This window comes from Lolium rigidum, chromosome 2 (assembly GCF_022539505.1).
Source record: "Lolium rigidum isolate FL_2022 chromosome 2, APGP_CSIRO_Lrig_0.1, whole genome shotgun sequence".
NCBI classification, from domain to species: domain Eukaryota; kingdom Viridiplantae; phylum Streptophyta; class Magnoliopsida; order Poales; family Poaceae; genus Lolium; species Lolium rigidum.
Genome location: NC_061509.1, coordinates 165,245,957 through 165,252,172, shown reverse-complemented (window position 1 = coordinate 165,252,172; position 6,216 = coordinate 165,245,957).

Below are 6,216 nucleotides of genomic sequence, written 5' to 3'. Positions count from 1 at the left end.
ATTCATCTCCCGGAGGACTCTACACCGCCATGGTCGCCTCCGGAGTGATGAGTGAGTAGTTCACCCCTGGACTATGGGTCCATAGCAGTAGCTAGATGGTTGTCTTCTCCTCATTGTGCTTCATTGTTGGATCTTGTGAGCTGCCTAACATGATCAAGATCATCTATCCGTAATACTCTATGTTGTGTTTGTCGGGATCCGATGGATAGAGAATACCATGTCATGTTAATTATCAAGTTATTACATATGTGTTGTTTATGATCTTGCATGCTCTCCGTTACTAGTAGAGGCTCTGGCCAAGTTTTTGCTTTTAACTCCAAGAGGGAGTATTTATGCTCGATAGTGGGTTCATGCCCGCATTGACACCTGGGACGATGTGACGAAAGTTCTAAGGTTGTGTTGTGTTGTTGCCACTAGGGATAAAACATTGGCGCTATGTCCGAGGATGTAGTTGTTGATTACATTACGCACCATACTTAATGCAATTGTCTGTTGCTTAGCAACTTAATACTCGGAGGGGGTTCGGATGATAACCTCGAAGGTGGACTTTTTAGGCATAGATGCGAGTTGGATGGCGGTCTATGTACTTTGTCGTAATGCCCAATTAAATCTCACTATACTTATCATGTCATGTATGTGCATTGTTATGCCCTCTCTATTTGTCAATTGCCCGACTGTAATTTGTTCACCCAACATGCTTTTATCTTATGGGAGAGACACCTCTAGTGAACTGTGGACCCCGGTCCATTCTTTTAATACTGAAATACAAATCTGCTGCAATACTTGTTTTTACTAATTTCTCTGCAAACAATCATCTTCCACACAATACGGTTAATCCTTTGTTACAACAAGCCGGTGAGATTGACAACCTCACTGTTTCGTTGGGGCAAAGTACTTTGGTTGTGTTGTGCAGGTTCCACGTTGGCGCCGGAATCTCCGGTGTTGCGCCGCACTACATCCCGCCGCCATCAACCTTCAACGTGCTTCTTGGCTCCTCCTGGTTCGATAAACCTTGGTTTCTTTCTGAGGGAAAACTTGCTGCTGTGCGCATCATACCTTCCTCTTGGGGTTGCCCAACGAACGTGTGAAATACACGCCATCACCCGGCGGCGTGCGCTCTATATTCCACTCGAGATCGATCGGATTCGAGCGGATTTTGTAGTCAGTCGAATTGTAGTGTTCAGGAATCAGAACTTGTAATCGCCTCCAAGTCAGTGAAGACAACAGCAAGTGGCAATCGCCTTCAAGTCAGTGAAGACAACAGCGCGTCCGTGCGCCACCGGCATGTGAGAACGCCTTGCCTTTGAGCGCGTCCTTGCGCCACTGGCCCGTACGCTCCTCTCCTTGGTGAAGGCCTGGCCCGCGTTATCGATCGTCTGCCTCTTGGCGACGCCGTCGCTGTTGCCGGCTTCTACGCGGCGCACGACCTCGCATAGGGCGGCGTCCACGCTGGAGGAGGGGGCAGTGAAGGAGATCCAGCGCGTCGAGGGCATCTTCGTAGGAGAGCATCGGGAGGATCTCCGCATTGCCGAGTCTCTGGAGTCTGGAGCGCTCATGGCGATGCTCTGGAGAGCGGTCCACGATCTACGTGTTGCCGATGCTCTGGAGCGCGTCGGAGAGCGCTGGAAGGAGGATTTGTTGCCGCGCGAACAACAACGAGCTTCAGGAGGACGAATCCGCGAGCGCCGGGAGTGTCGTCGGCGAGCGCGGGCGCCGGCACCGTAGGCAGAGAGGACGGCATAGTCTACGTGGCCAAAACCACTCTCCACATAGGCTAAAACAGCCATGACCGGCCTGGGGGGTTAACTAACTGGTAAGTGATACCTGGGGGGTTATTTGCTCTAGTTGAAACCTGGGGGGTTAAACGCCGCAAACGTGAAACCTAGGGGGGTATGTAGACTTCTTTCTGGGTGATATCTACGGAATCCTACGTGGGACCGACCAAGGCCGTCAGCCATGTAGTTTTTTATTTTATTTTAAACAAACAAAAAAATCATCAGCCTGCAGCATTATAAAACACATAGGCAAATGCTCACAAATACCGAAACTGTCACCTCCCACTGAAAAAAATATTCAAAAATATTTCACTTTTTTACGAGACAACAAAACATCAAACCTAGTTTTTATTTTTGGTGGGCGCGAGGTACAATTACCCTCCGACCTTCCAACCACAGATTGATTCTCATCCTACAACTTTCAATAGAGCTTACGAGATTAAAAAAAAAGTGACAAGTCGAGGGCTCGGGATTTGTACAATTCACAAGAGGTTGGAATGGACATAATTTACCAAAGAAATCTAGTTTAAATTAATCCTAAGAAAAAAATCATGGATTTACATCCCATGAATCAAATAACAAACATAAAAAAAATCCTATGGACTAGAATCCTCCGAAATGCCTTTCGAAGTCCTTTGAATCAAAGAGAAATTGAGTATGTCGTCCACAAGATTGAATCCGTAAAAAAATGAGACAAGTGAATAATGTCATGTGCTATTCATAACTATTTTTTAGGCTAGCCACATATAATATTGTACTTCCAACGAATTGTGTACGTCTCAATGACCGGGCTTAGAGGCAACACCATTGTACAAGCTAATGGGTTCGCCGCCACCATTGTTCAAATTTTCCTATTTGGAACGTGTGATCCAGTCACACTTCTCCTTTTGAACGAACCTTAACCATAACATGATGTTAGAAATGGCATGAACTCAATGAAATTACTAATAGCGTCATGTTTATTGATAATGTAGATGCTTCAATGCAACAACAACAAAAAATGACAGTAAAGCTCCTCGTCTTTTTAAGTTTTTATGTTGTACTTTGGTGGTGTTACTCCAATCGTTATACTGTTGTTTGGAACATCAAATTCCACAAGAGTTTACATTTTTTATGGCTCCTTGCCTTGGATAAGTACAGGGCCTGGATAAGTATATGACTAGGGATAACCTTAAGAATAGGAGCATTCATAAACATGTATCTTCTGTTTCAAACGTAAGTGGTACATCATGTTTTAGTTGACTAGAAAATGTTGGCATGTGGTTTCATCCTTCTTTCAAATAGAGGTTGGTTTTGATTATGAATCTACGGCCAAGTACTGGAGCTGATGGCAAACATGCAGTTCTAAAACTCTGGCAATGCCTTTTGTTCTGTGGAGCCTTTGGAAGATTGTAAATAGGTTAATTATTAATTATGAAGTATGATTAGATATTTAACATGTTTGGAGATTAATCCTAGGCTCAATGAAGCATTGGAGATTGGTCTTCAAAAAACCTTGGAAGCATCCCACAACTTTTGCTAATGCATCTTCAAGTTTCTAGTATTTCTTTATTCTCTCAGGTCCTCCATGAAATCTATAACCCACTACCATTTAATGCAGTTATGTACCTTTCGGAATCCTTTCTGTGTTAAAACAGTGTCGTTATCTAAGAGCAAGTATAATAAGGAAGCTATAAGATTTTAAATAATACTTCCTCCGTTTCTAAATATAAATCATATAGTTTCTGGCACGAAAATTAAGGAACACATATTTAGGAAAAATTACACCATATTTAGCTGGAATCAACCCTAGGCAATTGACGTGAGATAATAGAGGACTTTGCGTAAGCTAAGGAAAACTATTCAAATCCCTAAAAATATTCTCCATATAATTTTTTTTTGACCAATATTGTCCATATAATTGGGGCAACGCATTAAACCATATATTATGGAATTTTTCTCAAAAAACTATATGACTTATATCTGGGAACGGAGGGAGTATAGTTTTGCTGAGTTGGGTGAGAGAGAAGAGGAGAGAGAAGACAAGCAGGCTACAGGATAATAGCCAGCTGCAGCACGTGCTCCTAGGCACATTGTGAGATTGCAAAGTGAGCCATATGCATATAAAGTAGTTCATACTTGTATCTAACTATTGTATGGGTTGACTACAAGTAGACTATAGATGACATGGCAAAAACATATAACCAACTGTTGACTCTTCTATTTTCTTGCTCTAATGTTATTTTTGTAGTTTAAGTTTTACCTTGCAATGGTGGTTTTGGGTTGTATCTTATTGTTGTAGTGAAACTTGAAAACTGCAAATGGAGGCTGAGCTATACGTAGATCTTTATTTAAAAAAAATTGAAAGTTATATTTTATAGTTTAAAAAAAACTGAAGAAAAAATATAGATGTAGCCAATGATGTATGCTACAAAGGTGCAAAACTTTAATGTAAAATTCTTTGTGTTCTATGCGACAAAAATGGCAAAATATGACAAGTTTTATAGTTTTAAATATGTGTTATCCACTATAATTAGATCCACACATTTATCATTTTCATGTAGCCTAAAATACAAATAATATCACATTGAGATTTTGCACGTTTTAGATTTTATCATTGGCTACATACAAGAATTTTCACATTTTTTGAAACTTAAAAATATGATTTCTAATTTTTTGAAAATAAAGTGCTACATATAGCTCAACCTCCGTTCGTTCACTCTCAACTGGAATAGGGATATCATCCGTGTCTCTCTACAAAAACAGGTTAATCAGTCGACCGCATGTTAGTAAAAGAGGTTGTATATTGTATTTTTTTTGTTAAATGCATGTCGGAATTATAGGTCTATGGATCCGATAGCAATCAACCAACCTAGTACACAACTCAACTTGCGTGTAACCAAGAGATTCAAAATAATGGCAAATGTTGCCAAAGTCCTCCACATCCCTACTGGAACTTTAGGTTTAACAATGATTTTCAGGCAAGTGGAGACGAGGAGAACAGTCAGTATGAATCATAACTCCACGTGGCAATGTTCCACAACAAAAACAAAAAAAAAAACAAGGTGAAAATATCATGTGAAACCAAGTCCGGGTGAAAACGAAGTGAAAACTCCGAAATTTATTTTAGAACTCATACATGGAGCTTGTCCTTTTCAAAATTCAAAATAGACATTTTAAATATTCAAAACATTCTGAAAAAAAGTTTATAGACAACGGTGTATTCTACCAATGTGCAAAATCTGAAGTATAAATACCTTGTACTTGGCCTACACAAAAATAAAAAAATCTGGGAAAAAATATTGTGGTTTGAATTTTTTGCATTGCTCACTACTTAAGATGTCGGTTTGATATCATTTTTGCGCAGCCATGAATTCAAGATGTTTAGAGCTGGGCGTTTGATTGAATAATAACCTCAACATCTAGGATTTTCTACATAACTTATTGCAAGTTTGAAGTGCAGTTTTTTAACTTTTCAACAAAAGGAAAATGAGCTCTACAGTGTCCGAGACCCAAAACACCGCACTCGCGAAAACTGTGTAAGTTTCTATAAATTTTGGAAAGATAAAGATCAAATGATCTACAAACATGTATAGTATTTTAAGAATCTTCAGATACTTGCAAACATAACTGTCTCAGAGTAGTTAAAAAATGTAGAGTAACTTGTTTTACAGGTACCTTCACATAGACACCATAAACATTTAATTAACCATACCCAATATCACCGGCAAGTGGCGACATAAGAGCTTTTTGGCCTTCCTCATCAGAGCCGGTAGCCGTCTCTCTTTATGTTGATGGAGAGGCAGAACGGCCTCCCAACATTTCCGGCGTTAGAGGCAGCAAAATTCAGTTAGTTCTCAGCTGCTCTCTCAATCAGTCGTGTGGCGAAATACGAACAAGGCTCGTAATTAAAATCCCCCGGCCTTCTGTTGCGATTCGATGGAGATCGGTAGGGAGAGAGGGGCTTGAATGCGAAAGCTCAGTTCACCAACAGGGAGCGAACCTCAACCCGATGGCATGTGTGGGAAGATGAGACTCTGTAGTGTGAGTGTCTGGATGATGGTAGCTGAGATGGAACACGAGTAATTTGCTTGTCCACGGATCAGTGGTGCTCGAGCTGCTCGACGACTACTTAAAAAAGAACGTCCGCTGCAACTTGCGGATGCGTCAACCACCGCGTGCACGCACGCGCAGTGCCTTCTGTGTTGTTAGCGCCCACAGCTGCGGTCATCTGGTTTCAAATTTTATATTTTAGGGTGAATTACAATTTTTACCCTCTAGTTGTGCATATATAACATATATTACTTCTATCAAAATATCACATCTACGAGATCTTGAAGACGGTTTTACCCTAGTTTGACATTTTATTATTTTTTGTTAAATAGGGCTAGCACGTTACGTCGACGACGTGCCGTGACAAAATGTATAAAGATCGGAGAACTTATATTATGTGTATGTTTTA